Consider the following 23,380-nt stretch of genomic DNA (forward strand, 5'->3'; position numbering starts at 1 on the left):
CATTCCTTTTAAGCCACTATGGGTTGGATAATAACACTTGCATTATTAAAAAAAAAAAAAAAAATCATTGTGCAAATAACACCCTAGGTCAGACCACTTTTCAAGCAAAAGCATGATGTAGAGAAAATGCAGCGATTATCCTAAAGGAAGATAGTAGAATAATTGCTAGAGTTGAGAAATAACTGCTTCTAGTTATATACTTATGCTTGTTTTTTTTTAATTTGAAAAATACTTTGACTTGCTGTTTTGAAAAGAGCTAAAATGAACACACTTGTTTAAGTTTAAAATATGTACTGTGCTTCTTCTAAATTACCTGACTTTGAAAAGCATTCAAAGTAATTGGATAAAATAAATATTTAATCCTTTGCATTTCAAACTCATGAATTATGTTTTACAGATTTATGAACTCCAGTAGTAGGAGAGCTCATCCTAGGCTCAGCTCTCAAGAGGTCTAAACTATGTTTAAAAGGAAAAAAAAGTAAAGTAATTCAGGATGACAAGTGAGTGGCCTACTTTATATTTTCTATTTTTGAGAGGTAGTGATGTGACCCTTGCAGAATGGAACATGTCAGTTTTGATTAGGTTCAAATCCTGTTCTTCTAGTTTACCAAGAAAGTAAAGAGCATATTAGGGTAGGGTTAAAACTTCTTAAATGAAATTTTTAATTTATAGTGGAAAAACATTATATCCTAATATGATGCTAATTTTCAAGGTGATGGATTTAGGATGTGTGTCCTGTGTTCCTTATTTCTCTTCACCATTTTATTATTCCATTGCTATGAAGCCCAGCACAGGGACGGGGGGTTGCTCCATTTATTCAATGGTGGTCCCTCTCGCCTCTTCTCTTTCAACTCTCCTCTTGCTCTAATTCCTGTTCTCTTTTCCCCTTTCCCAGCATCTTCCCACTCTCCCTCCCTGTGCTCCATCTCTCTGCTTCCTTTAGTCAAATCCAGGATTAGTGAGAAAGGATGATGGAAGAAAGGATTCTTTCTCCTCCCTCCTCCCCATCACTGTGTCTTGTCACTGCTGAAAGTTACTAGAAATAGTCTGCACTTAGTATAGTCTGCACTTCTTAATTTTTCCTTCCCCCTTACTGGTTATTTACTATCCTTATTTATCATTACTTTCATTTTATTTATTTATTTATTTGGTGCTGGGGATCGAACCCTGAGCTTTGTGCATGCTAATCAGGCACTCTACCACGGAACTACACTCCTACCCACCAACTTAATATTTTTAAGTTGTAGAATATTATGTACATACAGGAAAACACTGCCATGAACTCTTCAACTGGCTGAGCTTTGGATTCTGCCCCCTTCCCTCTGATGACCCTGCCCTGACAAATGTCACAGTGAGTTCATTATAATTACTATATAGATTATGTTATTCTTTTAAAATTCGAGTTAGTTCCTTTTCAAATCTACTTGATCTTTTTGGTTTTAAAGTCTTCTATTCCTTGCTCACATTCTAAATAAACTAAGCTAAACTTAAACTAGACTTTGCAGCTGGGTACACTAGCACATGCCGGTATTCCTAGCAACATGGGAGACTGAAGTAGGAGGATCAGCCTCAGTAATTTATTGAGGCCCTAAGCAACTTAGTGAGACCATCTCAAAATAAAATATGAAAATGGCTTGGGATATGGCTCAGTGGTTAAGTGCCCCTAGGTCCAATCCCCAGTAACCCTACCCCCAAAAAAGAAATAGTGAGACCCTGTTTCAGAACAAAATATGAAAAGGGTTGGAGATAGAGCTGAGTGGTAAAGCAGCCACCCAGTATACTAAAAAAAAAAAAAAAAAAAAAAACCCTAAACTCTGCTGTTTTTACATTTTATATCTAATAATTTCAGTACCCAGTCTGAGGCAGTCTGGTTCTGCTTTCTTTAGCTTCTGCTGACTCACTCTCATGGCACAGCACATTGTATGCTAGCTCTTTGGTTTAAGCTCTTGTTCTTTGGGATTTTACCCGTAGAAATTCTTTGAGGCTGGTGTAGAAGTGGCACTCCCTCAAAGAGGATTTGTGCTCACCCCTGCAGATGTCCTGCAAGCACTTCAACTTTGAATTAAATGCTCAGCTTGGGGACCACACAACAAGTATAGTCACATTGCAAACCCATGTGAGGTGAGGCTCCCATTACAAATTTCCAAGAAAGGATGTTTTTATTTCTCCCAAAAAAACACAACATCAAGATAAGAAAGTCTTCTTGAGGCCCCTCCTAGGCTACAAGTTTATTTCTAATTCCCTTTCACTGAAGGTATATCTTTTGTGGTCCCAACTTCATAGGGAATTGCCTTTTGGACTCCCCAGAGTTTCTCTGTCGCCCTCACAGTCATCAAAACTAAATCTGAAAATTATAAGGATGGAAGAGTTACCCTTCAGTCCAAAGCCAGTTTGGATAATCACTTATCTGGTTGGATTCTCATTTTATTTTTAGTTGTTTTATTTTTAAAAAAATAAACTATTATTGAAAAATACAGAGAAGTGTAAATATCCCAAATATATGTGAAAATTGGATGAATTTTTCACAAACTGGACACATATATGTAATCAGCACCAGATCAAGAGAAGGAATATTCCCAGTCCCCATAAGCCACCTTCAGTCTCCTTTGCAGACACTGACTTCATCAACAGTGCTTGTATTCTAACTTCAAACAACAGAAATACATGTTACCTGTTTTGGTATTTTAAAAAAATGGCAGGCATGCTCACTTTTAATTTTTTAATCTGTGCATATTCTATCTGTTTTGTTAGCTCAGTGATGCATTTAAAATTATAGAGTTTTTTTATATTTTACCTAGCATTTTTAGTGATCATTGAATGAATCTAATTTTCCTTACTGGTAGGTCTCTGACTTTTTCATTGTTTAATTCAATCAACTCTTTTTAGTCCACTTCTTGCTGTGTGTCACTTTTTTTTTTTTTTTTAGAAAGGCACTTTTTCCTGGCTTCTGTGATGCCACACTTCCAGATTTTCTTTCCTTTCTCTCTCTCTCTCTCATTAAACAATTATTCAGCATAATTATTTGAATAAATGATGATCTCCCACTTTTTTTATAAAATTCTTGAAAATAAAATTTTTATCTTAATCCTTTTTATAGTGCTCATTTCAGGGTTGACTGAACACATGCTCATGCCAGAACTGGATACCGAAATCACCAAGATATTTAAGGTCCCCATTGTCCTGGATTTTAAATTTGTTAGGGCACATTGTAGTTGTTTGAAAAATGTTAGCTAAACAAATGAATATTCCAATGAAGAGTGGCAGAAGGAAAGAAGAGGGGAACTGTCAGCCACGATAGAAAGTCAGGGTACATTTAGAGGAGTTAACAGTGAAAAGAGCCCCGAGGGAGAGTTATAATTAGCTGCCTGCAGAACGTTCTAGAATCAAATCTGGGTTCAGAGTGTCAGAGTCCAAGATGAGAATGAGTTGGCTTCACCAGAGTAGAAACACCAAGAAACAGGAGGCAGAGCAGCCCAGCTCTGAACGTTCCTGAGTCTCCAGCTGTTTGCATAGCTCGCTGCGTGTCCACACTTGTTTAAGAGCACTGACAGCTAAAGTAAGATGAGCACAAAGTTTCATCATCCTTCTCCAAGCTTCTTCCTCCAAGGACAGAGACCTGCTGTCTCTGTCTGCATTTCAAACCCTCTTTTGTTCTTACTTCTTCAAACATTTATACTTTGTCTTTCTATGCACCTGTCTCTTCATTGTTTTTTCCCTGAGGTTCTCTGAGTTGCCTCTCTTCTCTGTTTTCCTATTTTTAAAATATATTTATGTGTGTGTGTGTGTGTGTGTGTATATATATATATATATATATAACTACCCCAGCCCTGTTTCCCTATTGATATTCCTCTCATATTTTCTCCTCCTATCAGTTCTGTGCTTTCATTCATTTAGTTAATTCCTTAATTGTTGGTGTTGATAAATTCAATTCTTGGCATTTTTATTTTTTACATTCTTATTCAGTGATGATGTCCAATTTTATTTTTTAAACAAAAAACTTTGTTCTTGAGTTTCAAATCTGTCTTCAAATCCAATCTTTCTCCTTTAGTCAGTCACCTCATCAGTAGCTTATGAGTCCTGAATGTATCAGTTGACTTCCAGTGTGCTGTGTGAGGTCAGAGAAGCTCACAGCACACGATCCTGATCCTTCTTAGCAGCAAGTACTAGGTGTGTGTGTGTGTGTGTGTGTGTGTGTGTGTGTGTTTCTAAATAGCACTGGCAATTGACAAAAGCTAACATTTGCATCATCTGCACTCTTCTTCCCTGAAAGCCACCACATTGAGCTTGAAAAATAAACATCAGTGGCTTTAAAAATTGTTTTGCTTATGTCAAAATCTCAGAGAAATTTAAGTTTCTTTGTGTTTGTTTTGATACACAATGTTTTGCTTTTCAAAAGAAACACTAAGAGGAACACCATGGTTATTAAAGTTATTTTTTTTTTTTTGCTGTTTATAGTGTGCATTGAAAAACAAAATCTATTAAAATGAAAAAGTAAATTATAAGCTTTTTCTAAATGAGCTCTATTTTAAGTTCAGTACCCTAAATCTGGTATTTATTCACCATAAATGTGAAATTACAGAGAAAGAATAAAGAAATTAACCCTAGGCTCTAAAATTGCTAAAGGGAAATGGACTTTCCTAACTCATTAGTCTATCCACTAAACCAACATATAACTCTTAGGTTTCAGCAAATTGACTATTACTAAAAATGCTATAAAGATAAATTGGAAGCCTGTCAACTAAAATTTCATAGATACCTCTAGAAGTTTTGCAGTAATCTTTAGAAAAAGGATGAAGAAACAAGTCTCTGGTAAATAAGTAAATTAAATTTGGCTAACTGGTCATATGGTTAGTTGAGTCTTGGCAAACTGACCTATGTTAAAAGGTAAACAGGCACATAAAAATTTTAGAGTTATTTGAGCAAATAGCAGTTCACAAATCAAGCATCACCACACCACAGGCAATTTGGGCTCCACCAAGGGATTATGAGAAGAAAAAGTTTATAAATTACTCCCAGAAATAGAAGAAGAAACTGCTTGATTGGTTAAAATGGAAAGTTCCTAGTCAGAGGATAGCTGGTGGTTTCTGATTGCTTAAGGTACTCGGAGTTGGGTTTCAGTTTACTTATGTAGGAACCCAGAACACTGGAGCTATCTCAACCTAATGGCTCCTCAATTATTTTTTTCAACTAGACTAGGCATACAGAAGAAGGCCATGCTATTTGTCTTTGCTAAACCACCTTGGATTGCAGAAATAAATGAGATTGGGTGACTTGACCAGAGAGAATTTACTGTGGCCAAGGTATGTGATGACAGCTCCGTGGCAGGGGCTGTAGTCCAGATGGGGTAAATGAAGTCAAGGTGAGAATTCCAGTGGGCTCACAGACCCACCAAGAGCCAAGGTGGGGCTGCATCAGCTAGCAGACAGCCAGGGGCCATGAGGCAGTAAGAGGCCAACCCACCAATAATAACAGATTCAATCTTTAAGGGCGAAAGTCAGCAGGCAAGATTGCAACCAACAAGACCAGATGACAGAGGAGAGTTCACAGATAGCAGCCACACCTGAGGATCTCACCTTCACTGCAGCATGGAGTGGTTGAGAAAGCTGCACACTCCTTGGCCATATGCCCACATGCTGCCTTGAGGACAAAAAGGGGAACCTGTGTACCATTTGAGACATCAAAAGTCTTTATCAGGGGCTGGGGATGTGGCTCAAGCGGTAGCGCGCTCGCCTGGCATGCGTGCAGCCTGGGTTTGATCCTCAGCACCACATACAAATAAAGATGTTGTGTCCGCTGAAAACTAAAAAATAAATATTAAAAAAAAAAAAATTTCTCTCTCTCTCAAAAAAAAAAAAAAAAAAAAAAAAGTCTTTATCAGAAAGAGGCTGAATGCCACCTAAAAGGAATAGTTCAACTATCAGTGTACTAAGACCTAAGAGAGGTTAGCTGAAACCTAGAAGGAGCAGCTCATCAGGAATTTCAAGGCTTAGACCAGCCAGATCTGATGCTGGTTCTTCATGCATGGGAATGGCCATTGCCCCTTCAAATCTGACTGCCCTCCCCACTGTTAATATAAGCTCATCTTCCAGCTGAGACCCCTGGCCTCTGGTCTCCTCCTTGTCCTAAGGGTGTTAAACTGGTTTCTGGGAGTGGGATACTGGCCCAGCATCATTCTTAGAGGCAACCAAGCCAAAGGAGGATGTACCCTTCACAGATTACACCCCAACATTGGCCCTCTGGGGTTCAAAACTCCTGCTATATTTCACTAGTTCTTATCATGCATGGCCTTCTGCAACCAGGATCAGCTTGAGGAGCAGAGATGGGGGGAAGGGATTGCTAGGCAGTGGTTCTTTCCCCTGTGGGGTTTGGTGGTGGGCAAAAGTAGCAAGTCCTCCATCCCTGTGAACTGTGGCAGTGACACAGCTGAGGGACATGGGAATGGGCGAGGGCTCCTGGGATGTGAAAGGTCTCACTTGCTTGCCAAGGTCTTGGTTTTTAACTTTGCTCTTTTGTAGGATTTTTGAAGAAAATAAATAAAATTCACCAAAAAAGAAAGAAAGAGAGAAAGAAAAAGAAGAAGAAAGAAAGAGGAAGAGGTTAGGTATTTACAACTGTCCCCAGTGACAAACCACAATATTTGGTCTTAGGAAGGCAGATTAATCACAAAGTAAAAAAATTTATTTTCCTGGTTTCCCTTCCTTTCCCATGTTGTAGCATGGGTTAACAATTTGAGATCTTCCTGTGTGTATTGTTCACTTGCTCTACATAATGTATTTTTTACCTTCTAAATCTATCCAAGACAAAACGATGTTAAATCATTCCCTTATGTTGCATTTTTAATCAATTTATCCTTGTAAGATTGATAATTCTCATTTTATCCCCTTAAGTGTTGTTTTTTATATCATCATCATCATCATCATCATCATCATCATCATCATCGCTATGCCCTTAAGATAACCACTAATATAAAATAACCACTCTTGTAAAAATTGCTTTGTGCCTAAGATTCTACTTTGTTAGTATATTGCCATTCTTAACTTCCAGTTAAAATGTTCACTTTGTGTTTAAAATGTTCTGTGACCTTTTGTTTAGACATGTCTCTTGTCAACAGTATGTGGATTCTTTTGTTTGATTTAATCCTAAAGAATTAGCTGTTTTTCACTCTCCCCATGTTCACTTAAAAGCATTATGGTGTTTTTGTTTTCCCAGTCCATTCTGGCACTTTGTTGATATAATCTTGGATTTCTATACTAAGACAATATTTCTAAAGTATGATCATGCCTTATTTTTAGAGCATTTCCTTTCAAAATGTTTTCTTATTTTACATTTTATAGTTCACATTTCTTTTTATATTTCATATCTTCATTTTGTAGCTAAAGAGTATTTATAATTATCTAAATTTAAGTGATTTCAAATCTAACTGCCAATTTTTTAAAGAAATTTAACATTCCTGTTTCTCCAATTTTGAATTAAATAGAGTTTTATTTATCTTAGAGGTGGTTTTTTTGTTGTTGTTGTTTTTTGTTTTTTTTGAGTAGGTTGTATGGATGTTATGGTAAGTACTGAAGACTTCATAAGATACAATTTTCTTTTTGCATTTACACAAAATTAACAACCCATGTGCAAATAGAATCATTTGCTTTCAATTCTTCTCCCTTAAAATCTATTGGTCAATTTCTTATAGCTTTTCAGGCTTCAAAGAAACCTAAAGACAAACTGATTTTGAGTGAGAGGCAGTCAAGAAATGTTTTGACTGGATGAGTTTGAGCTGTCTCCATAGTTTTAAACACATAATCTTGCCTCACCAACCCTTCCTACTATTCAGTAATCAGTACTCAGTACTTCAGGTACCTGCCCCTATTCTCAGCTCAAGCATATGATAGAATTTAACTTTGATTATCATGGATTTAAAGTTGAGTCTTCATTTTTTGTCCTCTTGTCCCTTTCATTCTGTGACCTTTGCTTCTGCAGAATGGGAAAATGTCTCAAATTCATCATAAAAATTGCTGATTTAACATTTGGCGATGTCAGATTTGCTATTTGCATTCTCCAGTGGAGATCTAAATTCTGATACTGCATTTTTACTTTCTTGGGAAACCACTAGTTTTATTTATCTCACCATCTCTGTCTGTTGAATGTGCATCTCTGGTCCTGTTTCACAGAGTCCGTATGTTTTTGCATCTTATTGAAGACAGTGCATATTTTTTAAGGGTTGATTCTGCTTCACCAAGAAAATCTCTGCCACTGGCATGGTCTGAATTTTCATAATAATTTTCATGAGATGAGACCCCTACCAACACAGAAGTATCCTAGTACGGAATTTATCAGTTGAAGTTTACACAGAGCATCTCCCTCCACTTCCCCATCTACCTGGATGCTCCCAGACTCCCTCTTTCTTCTCTAGACCTAAGTTAGATGTTCTTAAGTTTATTAGTGGTATGGCTGCACTGGAAAACAGTGGAATCTCTTACATCTTCACTTGTTGAATGTGAAATCATTATTAAAAATCTGAGGTAGGCTGCAAATGCAATGTTCAAAAACAGTTAATACCACCCTGTGAATACATTGCTCCTAGTGCTCTAAGAAGGTCATATCTGGGCTGAGGTTGTAGCTCAGTGGTAGAGTGCTTGCCTAGCATGTGTGAGGCACTGGGTTTGATTGTCAACACCAAATAAAAATAAATAAATAAAAAATAATGGTATTGTGTTCCTTTACAACTAAAAAAACATTTTAAAAATTTTTTAAATAGAAGGCGATATCTTTGTATGGATTCCCTTTTGCTCCCTGTAATACAGAATATTGAGACATGTCACTCCTAGATTTTGGGACATGAAAATAGTGATAGGTGGAGCTTGCTACATAATTTGTGAGACTCAGTACAAAATGAAAATGTGGGATCCCTTCTTCAAAATGCTAGAAATGGAAGTAAATGTTAAAAGTACTAAAATAAGCATTAGCCTTTCTTCTGCAATCTCTTTCTGGATCTCTCATGCTGTTTGTTATTTGCTATTTAGTGTCACACACATTCGGGCACAGGTATATTTGCCAGGCAAGTATAGACTCCCACCAGGTGCTGGAGAGCACCCTGCCACCCTATGCCACACCAATTCATCTTGTGCTGGCTAGACATGGGGAACACAATCTCCACTTCCCACATGTCTGGCTTCCGGACTCATAGAATGGGCAACTGACAAGGGATTGCAGCCTGTCCAGAGCTGCTTAGCCCCTAAATTGGGAGTAGGCAAGAGGCTCATTCTAGCCACAGGGTGCTGTCAGCACAGGACAGGATAGCTCCTTCTATATCTCACCCAGTATACCACTGGATAGCATGCCCAACTCTTAGACTTGTGCCCAAGCCCCTGCTGGGTGAAAACTGGCAGTGGTCACCAGGCAGGAGAGGAAAAAAGAGAAGCTGAGTAGAATCTAGTGCATCAAAGAAGAGGAGCTAGAAGTCAAAAAGTTGCCCAGAAGGCAACAAAGCAGGATCCAGAGAAACAAGAGCAGCAAGGCAGTGGTACATGCCCCACCCCTCACCCGCAAAGACTTCACATGAAGGAAAAACTACTGAGATTTCAAGATGTTGCCCACAGAGCTTGAGACCTCAAGCATGGGGATCCTGGACAGCTGCACCTTGTACAGCTGCACTGGTCACAGGAAATGGAGTTAGTCCACCTGGGGAAAGTGGACCTATATCATGCTGCCTCCCATAGATGAGACTCATATATGGGACCCACATCCCTTTTCTGACTTCTCCATCTGAGTAGGGCTGATCTGGGGGGGGGGGGGGTCTTCCTCCTTTCATGTTTGCATCCTTGAAGGGACAGCTGTTCTAAATTCATGGTCCAAGTGTTACCACTGTTTACCAGTGAGGAGTCCTTGCTTCCCCAAATGCTGAAATATAACACCAGAGAAGCACGCCGAGGCAAGTGTAGAGTGGAAAGTAGAAGTTTTATTAAAGGACAGCAGAAAGGACTTCTCCTCGGAGGAAGAAGGGGACCCAAAAGGCAGAATCCATGGAAGGGGGAGGTCTTCCCTTTTTTATAGCTAAGGTCTTCTTTCAGCTTTCCCACATTTATGTCTTTTGTTTCCCTTTATCTTGCAGTGATCCAATGCAGGTGGGAAGGCCCAAAAGGTGGGTGATAGGTGGGCTAGAGGAGTAATCTGGGCAGAAAGGGCCTGGGGCTGCTTTTGATTAGCATTTCCCTGTTTGCTGGGAGCTGCTTCCTTAACATTTCCTTAGGATGGGCTTTGGGCCTTGGGGACATTAACATTTCAATTTCCCCAAGTGCTGCTCTAGTTTTGGGGACTCCATTCTCTGTAATGGCCTCCGTTTTATTTATCTTACTTGATTTTAGACCCAATTTACCTAATTATACTAACTACCTATCTTTAAATCTGGCTTCAGAAGCACTCTCAACCCAGCCTCAGTTGCACTGGAATTAAGGGGAAATGGTTTTCATCCTCTTTGAAGTGGTTTACAGATCTACTTATCTTGAAGAGCCATTCAGAGCTTTTGTATTTTTCTGTGCTAACAAAGATATTTTACTAAGTTAAGCAAAAGCAAACAGGGATGCTTTGCTTGATGGCATTTTCACTCACAATGCCACTTAGAATTTAAGAGGCAAGGATGGAGCTAGAGTTGTGGCTTGGTGGTACAGCACTTGCCTACTATGCAGGAAGTCCTGGGTTTGATCAAGAGAGAGAGGAGAAAAAAGTGGGGGAGAAAAAGTTGATACCTAAATTACTGTACATGAGAGAAAAAGATAGAAGCAAAAAGTTTAAGGGAAGGTGTGACCTCTCCTTGGAAACCCAAACTCAAAAAATATGAAAAAAATGCAGAATAGTATCTGAAACACAAAAGCCAAAGCCAGATATTTGTGTGTTGGGGGCGGGGGGAAGGAAGAGCAGGAAGTGGGCAGGGATACACCATAATCCCAGCTTCTTAAGAGGCTGAAAAATGTGGATCACAAGTTCAAGGTCAGCTTCAGCAACTTAGAGAGAACCTGTCTCAAAATAAAAAATAAAAAAAAGACTGGGAGTGTGGTTCAGTGGTAGACCATCCCTGGGCTCAATCCCCAGTACCACAAAATAAAATAAAATAAAAGCCAATACAATTTTCATTACCAGTAATTCTTGTTCTATGGCTTCATTGCTTCAGGGAAAACACAAGCAAAGCTGAGAACAAAGAAGGCTTTTCTTAGCTTTGGCTTTCGAAATAGACTTGAGAAAATAGAAAAGAAAAAGAAAAAGAAAAAAACACAGTAGAAACAATAATCTGGAAAGCAGTGCTTTCATTTGCAAAAGCCAAGCTAGTTGAGAAAGAAAAAAGTGGGAAAGAAAATAAGAAAAAAAGATTTGGGCTCTATGAAGCTAAGAAACTGAAGTTTAAGGACTAAGGATTCAAGGATCTCAGCTTATATCACCCCAAAATATGCCACTGTGGCATTAAGGATTATTCTGAGCTAAAGTCAGCTGAGAATCCACAGAGGTAGGAAGAGTTCTCTCTCCTGTTCTTGTCAGCCTAAAAGCAGGCACAAATTTCCCTATCTCTTTATCCCATGCCAGGAAGAGCAGAGCAAATCATCCTTGGGGACAGAGTTGGCTTAGATGAGTCTGTATAAACAGCCCTTACGAAACCAACCCTCCTTTTCCATTAGATTCCCTACATATTGCCTAGTCACTTCTCCACAACAATCACACTTTTCTTTGTTTAAATAATTCATAAGCTCCTCAGTCTAACTGCATCTTTGAGTTCTCCTTTTTTCACATAAATATTAATAAAAATTATGTCTCTTTTTTTTCTATTAAATCTGTCTTTCTCTAGTTTAATTCACAGACCCCCCAGGTGCTTAACCTAAAGGGACAGAAAATAAGTTACTTATCTATAAAAAGTCTGTACCTATACAGTGATAATAAGGGGAAATAAAACATTTTCCCTGGAGAGAAGAAAAGGAGAGCCAAATCATTTAGCTACAAATATGGGGTCTTATCCATGAATCTTTCCATTCAGAGATGAATCCCAGAGGATGAGGAATAGTGACTGTAGAGAAAAAGGCCTGGAGCAAAATGAATATTTCCAAGAAATATGTTAATCAGGCACACATCTAGTATTTCCAAACTTTTGCAAGATTATAATGCAGACCCTGAACTACATGCCTAAATATTTAAGATATCAATCAAGTTTCATTCTCTACTTACAATTATACCATAATAATGCCCTGGAAGGTAAGGTTCAAATTTTGAATTCCTAGTCTACATGTGGCATTGAGGAGTTCAAGAAAGAAATCCCTGGGAGATAGAAAGTTTGTGTTAAGAGCAACTGAGTCTAGGAGATACCAGTAGGGAAACAAAGAATCCTTATGAGCAGAAGAGATGGGGTAAACCACCAAAGAAAGGGCTCAAATGGGACAGGTGACCCCAATAATGTCAAGCTAAGAGTGGAGTCAGAGTTCCCTCATCACTGGCATGGACCTTGCTGACACTACTGACCATAAGGTGCTCCAGCCTCACACACTGTAATGTCACAAGATGTAACAAGACCAGAGCCTAACCCTTAAGCCAAAGGAAGCTGCAGAGAAAGGACACGCACCAGAGCCCTTTCCTGAGGTCAGCAGTACAAAAACTGTCCTTATGAATCTATATGGCATTGGGTGGATATAGATACAGAAGGAAAAACCCTTAAGAGCCAACATGGTATAGAGTCTGAATTCTGAATTATTTGAATGTAGAATTGAATATTTACCTGCAAGACAATATAAATCTGAAATCAGAAGTGATTGATCAAAATCAAATTATTTGTAATTTTTTTTCTTTTATCATCAGTAGAAATAAGGGATTAAAAAGATAGAATTCAGTCAGGGAATAATAAGGCAAATCAAATTTCTGCCCATCAGCTACAGAAACCAAAGAATAGGTGTTAAAGGGAAGTCACAAAAAAAGGCAGAATCCATGCGCCCTCAAACATCACAGCAAAGCAAGGGAGGACTTGGGTTCTCTCACAGGGCAAGTCATGTTCAGAAAGAGGAAGTACAAAGCTATTTTGCCCAAATTTCAAAGAACAGGGAGGACTCAGGGGATTCTGGGTCACTCTAAAGAGCATGTACAGCTGACAGGAGCATTCCTTGTGCTGTATTCCCAGGAATCTGAATGCTGGGAATTTGCTCTCTCTCTCTCACTATCCTACCAGAAACTCATCTCTGTGTCTCAAAGTTATGGTGACTCCTTCCTACAGCACTCTGGTATAGGTCAGCTGTGAAATTCCACAGCACGGCCATTTTTTATCTTCTTCCTATAGAATACACTTGTTACACTTGATTCATTCTTTCATTGCTAGATAACCACCTGAACTCCCATCTGGTTTCTCTGATTATGGCTTTGCTCTCTTCTTTGTCTCCATAAACTATGGTATACTTCTTCTTAAAAGTCAAATTTGCCTACTCCATTATTCATGTTTTTAAAAATGCATGTAGAAAAAGACCTCAAAAACCTGTGCATGACTATGTTCTCTAAATTTGGTCCTGTGTATAATAAAGAAGGCATCTTGACTTTATGCCTGGTTCTTGGCACAAAGTTAAAATCTTTGGAAGTTTCTCAGTGATAAAGGAGGATAGGAGCATCTTTTATTCTAATGAAGCCACTCTTTTGGGGCTTCTAGATAGCTTTCAGATATGGACTGGTCTTCAGAAAGACTAGGCCTTGATTACAAGCTTGGGACTTTCAGCCTTACATCCCAACTTGTAGGAAGGAGAGGGGCTACAAATTGAGTCAGTTGACTTGTGGCCAGTGATCAACGTTGCCCAGATGGTGGAACTTCCATAAAAAAAATCTTGAAACCCTTAAACAATAGTGTTTGGAAGCTTCTGGTTGCTAGATGGGTGACATGCCCCAAATCCAAAGGGACATAACCTGCACTCCCAGACCCTTCTAGATTGTGCACTCCACATTTGCCTGTTCATTTATGTCCTTTATTATAATCTGTGAAAGTAAGTGTAGTATTTTTCTTGAGTTGTTAGTCATTGTAGCAAATTATTGAACTCAGAAGGCTGACTCATCTTAGAACTGGTGTCAGAAGTGAGGGTAGTCTTACGAGACTGAGCCCTTAAATCTGTGGAATCTGATGCTAATTTTAGGTAACGTTAGAATTATAAAACATCTTGCTGGTGTCAGGGAGTTGAAGAAGTAGTATTAGAAAAGACACAGTGTCTTTGGTGTCCAGAGGCAAAAAAAAAAAAAAAAAAATCCCTCAGGCCCCAAATAAACTTTACACAGTTACTTTTCATTACATGTTTTATAAACTGCACTGAAACATCAGTTCCTTACTAGAACATGACTTGCATTCCCCATGTTCATGCTATTGCTCTCCCACCCCTGCCAGCCCCACCACAAACCCAGCTGATTTCTTTAAAGGCAAGTTTAAAACCTACTTGTGGTGAAAAGCCTTCCCAGATCCTCATCAGAATTTATTTTTCTCTCTTATTTTATACACTGTAGATTCAATCATGTCACGTGTTCAGTCTGCTCAGATTAGACAAGAAATGCACAAAGAATCCCCCCCCCCATTTTTTTTTTAATGGTACAAGGAACATTCTACAAAATACTTGACCAGCACTTTTCAAAATTATCAGGGTCATCATGTCAAGGTCATTCAAAACAAGAAAATTCTGGGAAACTCTTACAGCCAAAACAAACCTCAGGAGACACGATGAATGATTGTAATGTGGTGTCCTGGATGGGAGCCTGGAACAGGAAAAGGTTATTAGGTTAAAACTAAATAAGTCTGAATAAAGTGCAGGAAAACAAACAAATAAAACCCATCATGGTATTTCCTATGGATAGAACATATAAACAGGAAAAAGAGGCTGTTAATGAATAATCTGAAAACTTCTAGATTATTCATATACAAATCATATACAAATTTCCCTACATTTTGCTCATTTATTTATTTGGTACTGGGGACTAAACTCAGAGGCACTCGACCACTGAGCCACATCCCCAGCCCTATTTTGTATTTTATTTAGAGACAGAGTCTCACTGAGCTGCTTAGCACCTTGCTTTTGCTGAGCCTGGTTTTGAACTCTCGATTCTCCTGCCTCAGCCTCCAGAGCCGCTGGTATTTTTTTAAATATATTTTAAAAAAATAAAGCAGCATGTCTTTTATTTTGTAAGAATTATTTTCTCCTAAATTAGTAAAATAATGCATGTGAGTAAATAATAATGTTATGAAATTAGATTTCTGTAGATTATCTTTTTTTAAAAAGTATCTAATTTTTGCACATTCCTTTGTAATATACAATTATGCTTTTATTAACATTAATCTACCAAATGGAAATTTTTTGTGTACACAAATATGATTTTCCCTATTTTTCAAAAGGAAGCCAAAATTTACAGTTTTTATCATATTTCATACAATCTAAAAGACATCATTATTTCCCATATCAAAGTAAAAATTTTGTCAATTGCAAGATGATATTGATTGGATAAAATGTCCCAATTTCACAGATATTAAAATGTGAAAACATATGCTTATCTATTGAGTCAATGAAATATGGCAGTTTGTTCTCATGATATAAGAGTTTTTATTGTATATTATATTCCAATTTAGCTGATAAGTCAAATTTATAGTAAAATATTATTTTTATAGAAAAATAATTCAAGTAGCTTATAGAAGTGAAATTTCTTATTAATACACTGAGGGAACACAAAGCCCTTCAAGTGTTAAAGTAAATGGGCAAATGGCCCCAAATACTGATTAATAGTAAATAGAAATGCTCTCCCTACATATTGTCCCACAGTAGAAAAATTTTTAAAATACCATATGATTGTGATTATTATGTTGAAATAGCTTAAAGTATGTTACTTTGCATTCGATGATATAGATTATCAAAATTCCTATTGAATTCAAGTCAGATTAATCTTTTTAAGGTAAAAAGAAATTTTTTTAAAAAAAATTATGGGCTGTTATCTTAAATTTAAGATAACTTTATGTATATGACCTCAAACACATTTCTCATTTTTTAAAAAAGGCCATTTTAAAGACATGCTTTTAGATGACTTTTTAAAAATATTGATTACATCAATAGATGAGAAAAACTGTCTTTAACTCTGTTCTTCTTTAGCCTTAAGGATTGTGTTTTATTTATAAATAAATTCTGGAATGTCAACATATTCTATAATTTAGAAATAATTAGGTATCATTTATGTTGGTCTTTGAGAAAACGAGTTGCTACAAGTTCCACTGTTAAGATCCCCTTGAGAACAAAAGCGCTTTGGGTGGAGGTTACTTCACAGGGTAATGAGCCTGAGTTTCACAGTCAATTTTCCTCTTGTAACTTAAGGGGAAAATGAAATCGGATGGTCCAAATTCCATTGTTTTTTATAATATCTGTAAAATAACTAAAGTGTCATGTCCCCAGTGATTGAATCAGTTGCAGCAGCAAGAGCTGATAATCTATCTCATTACTGTGCAAATAAAAATCCCCGAAGGACTATGTTCAGACTTCTAGGAATATTAATAAATCACACTTAAAGTTCCATTAAAGGAGCTTTAATAAATAGATTCATATCAATCTTTAGGTTGGTCTCAAAAGTGGAAGGTGCTTTGCCCTACACATTATGTACTTAAAATATTTGTTTCCAGCTTTCCAAATTGCACCAATCAAGTATGTTCTAGGCATACCTCAATATTGTAAAAGCAATCTATGCTAAGCCTCAGGCTAGCATCATTCTGAATGGAGAAAAATTGAAGGCATTCCCTCTAAAATCTGGAACAAGACAGGGATGCCCTCTCTCACCACTTCTGTTCAACATAGTTCTCGAAACACTGGCCAGAGCAATTAGACAGACGAAAGAAATTAAAGGCATCAAAATAGGAAAAGAAGAACTTAAATTATCACTATTTGCAGATGACATGATTCTATACCTAGCAGACCCAAAAGGGTCTACAAAGAAACTATTAGAGCTAATAAATGAATTCAGCAAAGTGGCAGGATATAAAATCAACACGCATAAATCAAAGGCATTCCTGTATATCAGCGACAAATCCTCTGAAATGGAAATGAGGACAACCACTCCATTCACAATATCTTCAAAAAAAAAAATAAAATACTTGGGAATCAACCTAACAAAAGAGGTGAAAGACTTATACAATGAAAACTACAGAACCCTAAAGAGAGAAATAGAAGAAGATCTTAGAAGATGGAAAAATATACCCTGTTCATGGATAGGCAGAACTAACATCATCAAAATGGCAATATTACCAAAAGTTCTCTATAGGTTTAATGCAATGCCAATCAAAATCCCAACGGCATTTCTTGTAGAAATAGAGAAAGCAATCATGAAATTCATATGGAAAAATAAAAGACCCAGAATAGCAAAAACAATGCTAAGCAGGAAGTGTGAATCAGGCGGTATAGCGATACCAGACTTCAAACTATACTACAGAGCAATAGTAACAAAAACAGCATGGTACTGGTACCAAAACAGGCGGGTGGACCAATGGTACAGAATAGAGGACACAGAAACCAATCCACAAAACTACAACTATCTTATATTTGATAAAGGGTCTAAAAGCATGCAATGGAGGAAGAATAGCATCTTCAACAAATGGTGCTGGGAAAACTGGAAATCCATATGCAACAAAATGAAACTGAATCCCTTTCTCTCGCCATGCACAAAAGTTAATTCAAAATGGATCAAGGAGCTGGATATCAAATCAGAGACACGCCGTCTGATAGAAGAAAAAGTTGGCTACGATCTACATACTGTGGGGTCGGGCTCCAAATTCCTCAATAGGACACCCATAGCACAAAAGTTAATAACTAGAATCAACAAATGGGACTTACTCAAACTAAAAAGTTTTTTCTCAGCAAAAGATACAATAAGAGAGGTAAATAGAGAGCCTACATCCTGGGAACAAATCTTTACTCCTCACACTTCAGATAGAGCCCTAATATCCAGAGTATACAAAGAACTCAAAAAATTAGACAATAAGAGAACAAGCAACCCAATCAACAAATGGGCCAAGGACCTGAACAGACACTTCTCAGAGGAGGACATACAATCAATCAACAAGTACATGAAAAAATGCTCACCATCTCTAGCAGTCAGAGAAATGCAAATCAAAACCACCCTAAGATACCATCTCACTCCAGTTAGATTGGCAGCCATTATGAAGTCAAACAACAACAAGTGCTGGCGAGGATGTGGGGAAAAGGGTACACTTGTACATTGCTGGTGGGACTGCAAATTGGTGCAGCCAATTTGGAAAGCAGTATGGAGATTTCTTGGAAAGCTGGGAATGGAGCCACCATTTGACCCAGCTATTCCCCTTCTCGGTCTATTCCCTAAAGACCTAAAAAGAGCATGCTACAGGGACACTGCTACATCGATGTTCATAGCAGCACAATTCACAATAGCTAGACTGTGGAACCAACCTAGATGCCCTTCAATGGATGAATGGATAAAAAAAATGTGGCATTTATACACAATGGAGTATTACTCTGCATTAAAAAATGACAAAATCATAGAATTTACAGGGAAATGGATGGCATTAGAGCAGATTATGCTAAGTGAAGCTAGCCAATCCCTAAAAAACAAATGCCAAATGTCTTCTTTGATATAAGGAGAGTAACTAAGAACAGAGTAGGGTCGAAGAGCATGAGAAGAAGATTAACATTAAACAGGGATGAGAGGTGGGAGGGAAAGGGAGAGAGAAGGGAAAATGCATGGAAATGGAAGGAGACCCTCAGAGTTATACAAAAGTACATACAAGAGGAAGTGAGGGGAAGGGGAAAAATAATACAAGGGGGACAAACGAATGTCAGTAGAGGGGGCAGAGAGAGAAGAGGGGAGGGGAGGGGAGGGGAGGGGAGGGGGGATAGTAGAGGATAGGAAAGGCAGCAGAATACAACAGACACTAGTATGGCAATATGTAAATCAATGGATGTGTAACTGATGTGATTCTGCAATCTGTATATGGGGTAAAAATGGGAGCTCATAACCCACTTGAATCAAATTGTGAAATATGATATATCAAGAACTATGTAATGTTTTGAACAGCCAACAATAAAAAATTAAAAAAAAAAAAAAAGTATGTTCTAGGAATGGGCCTGTGGCCAGATGGGTTCAGAATGTCCTAATGAAAAACAGCAAAGAGCCAGGCATAGGGATGGGCCTCAGAACCCCCAGCACCCTCAAGTGGATTTATTTGCAGAAAGAATGTTTGTGTCCTTAGTGACCAGGGTAGACAGGGCTAGATCTACCCTACAATCCAGTTCTGATCTTTGATCCGAAGGGATTTTTTTGTGGGAGGGTTGAGGGGAGTGGTACTGGGGATTAAACTCAGGGGTACTCAACCACTGAGCCACATCCCCAGCCCTATTTTGTATTTTATTTAGAGATAGGGTCTCATTGAGTTGCCTAGCACCTCGCTTTTGTTGAGGATGGCTTTGAACTATAGATTCTCCTGCCTCAGCTCCCAAGCTGCTGGGATTACAGGCTTGTGCCACCTTGCTGGCTCAGAAAGGAATTTTTAAAATGCCCCTCATAAGGACTATGGTAGTCAATCTCTTGTGGAGCTTCATCCAAAGGTTTTCTGAGTCTGATGGATTTACAAAGACATTTGATTGCATGGGTAATACTGCTAATGGTAGCATTCTTTGGAATTATACACGCCGAACAAATTACTGGTTATAAAAAAAAAAAAAAATGGTTTTGAGGAAGGCCTTGACTGTGGGCCTCACAAGTTCCTGCAGTCTGAATGCCCATGAACACAGAACCATGGATTCTTCCAATGGCTGAGACCTCTGTGCTTGTCTTGGATGGAAATGTTTTGTTGGGTCTCTGCCAACTCCCTTTGAGGGCTCCCTCTGAAACAGGTATTATATTTCACAGGATTGGTTTTGAGGATCACAAATGTTAATTTGCAGGACACCCAGCTTTCTGATTGACACATAACAGACATCCAACACATGAGCTGGGTGTATTACTTGTCCATCAGGAGAAATAAACTTTTAATAAGGGAGTCTCCACCTGTATTAGGGAGGCAGGTGCCATGCTGGGCCATGAGGTGAATTGGGACTGAGGTCACAGTCCATTCCTCAGAGGCACCTGTGGAGGGAGCCATGCCTTTGGCTGTAGGCTACATTGCCTCAACTTCTACTTCCTTCTTGGGCCCCCGTGATTCTGTGACCTTGGACATACCACCTACATTCTCTGTTCTTTATTATGCTCATTAATAGAGAAACCATCTAGTTTGCTTCTAATCTGGGATACCTGAGAGTAAAGGGGGCACTGTGACACTTACTCTGGGATGACAGGTATAAACCAGGCAGATACTGGCAGAAATTGAGCAAATCAGACCCAGTGGCCCCTGGACTCATCCATTATATGGTGACCAGTGCTATAGATATTGATGCTGCTTCATGTCTGAATCAAACCTGCTCCTTCAGTTTTCCCTTGGCATTTGCATAGAGCATATGAGCTATCATCTAATACTGCATGGAAAAACGCATTTCTCTTTGAGTGCTGTTATCCTCAACTGTGACTACAGTGGCTCTTCCTGCTTTGTTTTTCACTTATGGTTCCTGTGGGGATTAACAGCATACACTATAGACCTAGGGAACAGGGAACTCAGCATTGCCTTCCCGCCTATGTATATACCTCAACCAGCATTCCCAAAGATGGGCACAGGCCTTGGATCTCAATAGAGGTATGGAGACCCCTGGAGGTCTGCACAGTTACCATGGGAGAAAGCTGTGACTCATTCTGCAAGCCAAGCCAGGAGACCCAGGGTTCTCAACAAACAACCATGAGTTACTTAATAGCTGGTGTTTATAAATGTCTGGAGTGTCCATTTAACCTTCTATCTTTTTATACAAAGGTTCCAAAGAGGTCCACAATCTGCCAAGTTTATCTAGGCAAAGAGCAGAGAAGCTGGTGTTTACCCTCCAAATGTGTTGGACTTCAACCACCTCCTCCTTCTTCTTGGCTACCATTTCTCAATGTATGCATATGAGCTATGCAAGACAATTTTAAGTTATACACAAGATTTTTTGGTAAATAATTGTTTTATATTCACTTTAACTTGAATAGAAGAAGACCACAACTGACACACAAGACCTGCAACATTGTAGATATTACTGTTTAGGATCTAAAGTATCTATTTAGGAAATGGTCAACTTTGTGAAAATAGTAGAGTAATAAGTGGACACAGGCCTCCTGAATAGTGCTGTTTGGTGTTCAAGGCCTCAATTTGGCTTTTAGTACCATGGCTGTGTGGCTCCAGCTACAGTGCAGTAGGCAGGTGCTTCTGGATCTGTGGTTTGAGTAGCTCTGTGTTCTGCTGCATGTAAGCTGTGCCACTTAGTCCAGCATGATTTTTCCTAAACTCAGAAAACTCTTCATGAAGTGACTGTGTGGCTCAGTCTGAAGTAGACTAAAAGCAAAATGAATCCCAGAACAATAGCTATTATAGTACTATAATTCTACTCAAATTGATCATGGCTACTGATCTGAATTCTGCCAACTCTATTGTTTATTGAGCCCAGAAAGTTTTCCAATCAATAACTGCATTACTCTGTGAATTGTAAAATGCAAATATTTCCATTATGCAATTTTTTAAAAGTATGCTCTTAATTACCACTTTCCCCATTTGGTCTGAGTTTTGTCTTTCAAGTCTCCTAAAACTTATGCACTTTTATAAATAGTAACCAATAGTTAGAATTTGTGTATATTTTCTCTAAGGTGCACAAAATCAAAACTAAGAGCCTATACATCTGTGCTTTTCAAATCAGGGTGTCTATATGGGACATGTGGCCAATCAAGATAACCACCTTGTGTCTTTCTACAGGATCTAATATTACATTATCTAGAAGGGGGAAAAGATTTTTGTATTACAATTACTTATGGAATTAGAATGCACAAGTCACATTAGCATTTGTAATAAAAATACAAGATTAGGCCATTTCAATGTCATGATTGAAGAAGTTTGATAAATTTTTATTAGTAAAAAGCATTGTGAAAAATAGAAAGCAGTACTCAAATGCAAATGTAGGTCATGATCATTATCAAGTTTCAGCCCTTTTCAGGGAAGTCAATTAGTCTCAGTCCTCAGCCATTTCCTCAAGTCCATCAGGTAGTTGAAATTGTGTAGATTGAGAAAGGTATGTTAATAATGACATATGAATTCTCCCAAAGAAAGAGGATTCTTAGAAGTCATCTGGAAAAGTCATTCTAGAACCCAAAGCCTCAGCTCAAAAGGCAGAATTCTGAGCTAATGACAGCCTTATCAAAGAAGAAATTGTCAAATGGTTCTCCACTATCCCCTCAAATCATATCACAAGGAATCCTGCTGTGGATGGCTGGGCGGGATTACTATAATCAGTCTCCTGTGACATTTCTTTTGCTCTGATTTTCTACTGTTTCTGTATTAGTTTGATAAAATATTTCAAGTGTCCTGCTTCCTACTGTCTTAGTCATACTTACTTTAAAGGTATTTTATTGCTTCAGTGAATTGTGCCAATATTCATATAGCTTTTATTTTATAAACAAAGCTAATATCTACTTATTTTATTAGCAATATATTAACAGTTTAGAGCAAAGAAATTACAATCCCATTTCCATTTCATACAATTAACCTAAGATGTCTTAAATATGCCTGCATACCTCACATTGCCTATTAGTAGAAAATGATTTCTAAATTAGATTAATTCTCAAGTTTTCATGGAAATAAATTATTATTGTATTTCAGCTCAAACTAATTACTTGTATCTCTGACCTCATTTCCTGTGGAAGAGATTTCCTAATACAGCTACATCACTTTGAGTCACACCTTGGATCTGTTTAGTATACATTTGAAACATAATTTCTGCAGTGCAATAACAGTAGCAACACTCATGTGTTATTAGAATAACTACTATTATATAAAATCCATATAGTAACTCATTAACTCCTCATCAGCCCTCTTTGAGACATGAAATATTCCTATCTTACACATGGGTAGATTAGATAACTTGGTCGTGATCACACAGCAGCCCATGTTCTTTCTATAGTGCCTCTCTCAAGTCTTACTTAATGCTAGTCCACCGAACACATGCTGCTCCACAATTTATATACATATGCTTATATTCTCAGCATGTCACAGAAAAAAACATGCTATATGAAAGCAATGATCTACTTAAAGTCTTACATTAATAGCTCATTAAAAAGAAAAGCTACTAATCCATCTATAAAGAATCGAAATAACGTATAATAAAACTTAACGCTTATCTCTTCTAATCACAATGGTTTGGAAACTGAATTTTATTTTCTTAGAACAGCATTGACATTCTTTCCACAACCATAAAGGAACTCTATTGTCAAATAAAATAAAAGTGAAGCACAA

Source organism: Marmota flaviventris, chromosome 7 (assembly GCF_047511675.1).
Source record: "Marmota flaviventris isolate mMarFla1 chromosome 7, mMarFla1.hap1, whole genome shotgun sequence".
In the NCBI taxonomy this organism is placed as follows: Eukaryota; Metazoa; Chordata; class Mammalia; order Rodentia; family Sciuridae; genus Marmota; species Marmota flaviventris.